The sequence below is a fragment of the Amblyomma mixtum genome, chromosome 3 (assembly GCF_055824585.1).
Source record: "Amblyomma mixtum isolate Tamu chromosome 3, ASM5582458v1, whole genome shotgun sequence".
Taxonomy (NCBI): Eukaryota; Metazoa; Arthropoda; class Arachnida; order Ixodida; family Ixodidae; genus Amblyomma; species Amblyomma mixtum.
Window position 1 is genome coordinate 404,645,412 of NC_143014.1, and position 3,500 is coordinate 404,648,911.

Below are 3,500 nucleotides of genomic sequence, written 5' to 3' on the forward strand. Positions count from 1 at the left end.
AGGAAGGTTTGCTCCCCTTTGACAGTGCTCATTCGAAGCTTGTGAAGCGGGCAATTGTTTCGAACTCCTTGCAAGCGTCTTTGAACAAATCATGCCCCCCATATGATCTCGTCCAGTTTCAGTGCTCAAATTCAGCGGTTAAAAGAAGCAGGATACCCCTCTTGTATGGTTACTTCCGTGTGTGAAGCCATACTGCAGAAGCTGAAGCAAGGTCCTAAAAGCAGAGATCCAGTTTCACGCAACCGTGTGGCAGTAATACCGTATATCCACAAGGTTTCACACAACCTTAAAAAAGTAGCAGGCAGACATAATGTTCAGGTCGCATTCTCAGCCCCCTCCAAACTTTCTAAGCTTTGCGCAATGACTAACGGGAAAAAACAACCGGCTTGTACTGTGAAACATCAAAACAAGTTCACACGGTGCAGGACGCGGGTTGTTTACCAGATTCCCTTAAGTTGCGGGCTCAGCTACATTGGCCAAACTGGTCGATGTTTTAATGAGCGCGCCAGCGAGCACTGCCGGAATCTGCGGAATAACGAAGGAAGCTTCCTAGTGGATCATTGCAAAGCCTGCAGGGGTTGCCGTCCGGAGTTCGAGAAAACTATTTTTTTGAGGAGTGGGAAGGACAGATTTGAGAGAGAGGTGGTCAAAGCCTTTTACATCAGGAAAGAAGGGAGCAGATGTGTCAGCAAGCCATCCATTACGCTTAGCAACGCGGAGTGCACTTTTCTAGAAAGTTTTTTTGAAGGCTCTTCGTTTTGTATTGTTGTGCACGCTCTTTCCTTTGGCATTGGTTGCAATTTTTGACGATTTTTTGACGATGTGCGGTTGTTTGCGCGGTTTTTGTTTTCGTTGTTTTTTTCCACCTTTGACGCTGACCTTGGTCTGAGCTCCGTGTTCATCCTTTTTCATGTTTCTTGTTGGTCATCGGTTATCATTCATGTGGCTGCTGGCTGTTCTTTTCCAATTTTAAGGTTCGCACTCTTCATCCATTTCAACCTTTTTTTACCTTTGACACTGCTTTGGTCTTAACGCTTCATTCTTCACCTTTTTTTTCACGTTTCTTGTTGGTCATTTCGTATCACTCATGAGTGTGTATCGTTTAAAAAAAATGGTTCTGGTCCTGTCGTGTTTGTCTCTTTTGTCCACGTCTTTTGCGCCGTTTTCCTGTTGAGACTAAAGTGTGGCATAGCGTGATTCTAGGGTGTCCATGCACTTGTTTAAGTCGGTCAAGGTTGTTTCGGTAGTTTTCAGTTGACCTTTAATGTCGTGTAGATCGGAAATTAATGTAGCTTGCCCGGTAGTTAGTTTCTGGAGCTCGGAAAGTATGCAGTCGTAACGGTTGGGGGCTGGGTTAGTTTCGACATCGCCTGACAATAATAAAAGAAAACGGAGAACACATGAACACCCGGCAACAATACTACAGCAGCACTGAAGGCTCGGCAGCTGCATTAAAAAGTAGTTACTGATTTTTTAGCAAATAGGGATAACTTATTACTAACCTGCATTGCGAGAAGCAGAGAATTAGTAGTCTGTGCTGACGCAAAGCTACCGAGCCCACACAGCGGCGGCGATGACAGCATGGGCTTTATATGCCTGAAAGAATTATCACATGTTGATGTTCCTGGCGATGAGGCTGGCCACTGATGGTCCAGGATGACGTACTCTGGCGGCGATGAGGGCAGTTGATGGGGTAGCAATGGTAATGGGGCAGGCGGATGAAAATAGCCTTTTATGCGTAGCATATTTCAATCACTCAGTTCAGCCCTTGGGCGCGGCCGGGCAGCCACCAAACCACGTGACGTGACGTCACGTCACGTGGTGACGTGACGTCACCAAACCACTTAAAAAAAGAAAAAAAAGGGGACGGCTGAGCATGATGGCAGTTGCCACCGCCCCGTTTCAAAGGGGGCGCTCCTATCCATCCATCCATACGTCACGGAGGAAAAGCTGCTGAGAAAATCGAGTGCCGCCAAGCAATACCTCGCGCAAAAAGACCGCGCAATATGCAACGCATTCTTGGCTTAACCAAGCTAAGCCTGGGCATTTTTTCATGATGCTTTAGGGCACCTATAGACACTGATGAACAGGAAGCAGACGGTAGAGCTATGAAAAGCAGTTTCAGGGCGAGGGTAAACACCTGCATTGCGAAAAGCAGAGGATTAGTAGTCTGTGCTGACACAAAGCTACCGAGCCCACAAAGCGGCGGCGATGACAGCATGGGCTTTATATGCCTGATAGAATTATCAGATGTTGATATTCCTGGCGATGAGGCTGGCCACTGATGGTCCAGGATGACGAACTCTGGCGGCAATGAGGGCAGTCGATGGGGTAGCAATGGTAATGGGGCAGGCGGATGAAAAAAGCCTTTTTCATGATACTTTGGGCGCCTGTAGATACTGATGAACAGGAGGCAGACGGTAGAGCGGTGAAAAGCAGTTTCAGGGCGAGCGTAAACACCTGCATTGCGAAAAGCAGAGGATTAGTAGTCTGTGCTGACACAAAACTACCGATATTACATGTGGGCATGACAGCCATTGGCAAAGCTGTGAAGTATATAATAAAATCCAAATAAAAGGTGTAGAACACTATGCGCATCATAGAAACACCGGAAGCTGTGTTTCGAGCATGTTTGCCATTAAAACGTAAAAACTAGACCGTGTCGCACACAAACCGTTTTGAACGCAGTGGCCACACAAACATAAAACTTACAGAAATCTCTTGCCATCATTAATGGGAGGGCCTTTATGAATCACGAGAGCAAGCACACAGCAAACCGTTCGAAGCAAGACAAAAAATTAAAAAAACATTCTTGTGACATGCATGTCGCAAGTAGCAACACGCTATTACCAGGTCAGCTGATGCCTCGCAATGTCACGAAGGTTCTTTTAAGATCGAAACCCTACAGGTAAACCCTTCCTGTCTAAACGCACCGTAAGTGGCATAAAAGCCGCTCAACATTTTATGAGATGGTCACAAAGTAAATGATTACAAGGAGCATACAGGTTTGTGAAAGCATGTGCAGTGCAGGACCGAAGCTATGCTACATTTCAATCCAGCTGTTCACAGATTAACTGCGAAATGTTCTTCCGAGGAGTCTCCTGTTGGTGAAAGAGCCCCGTTAAATGCGAGATCAGCCACAGAATCTATCACCAGACATTACACAAAAAATTTTTAAGACAGCATGGAATGATCGTATTACAATGGCAGCCTTCGTGTGCCCAGGTTAGGTTTCCAATGTACAGAGCGACACTCTTTGAAGGATGGCTGTTCCCATGGGACTGGTTGCCAATCCCAGACACCTCATCTGCGTTGCCATCGCTGGACGGCGCAGCAATGACGTCGTCGTAGAGGTCCACGTTCGCATCATGCTCATGCATCATGCTCATGCTCATCAATATCCACGCCGTCAGCCATTTCCCGTCAGAAGCATCCCAGTTCGCACTTTTAGCGGCCGTCTGAGCACAGCGTCGATCACGGCGTATGCTGCTAGCTGCGGA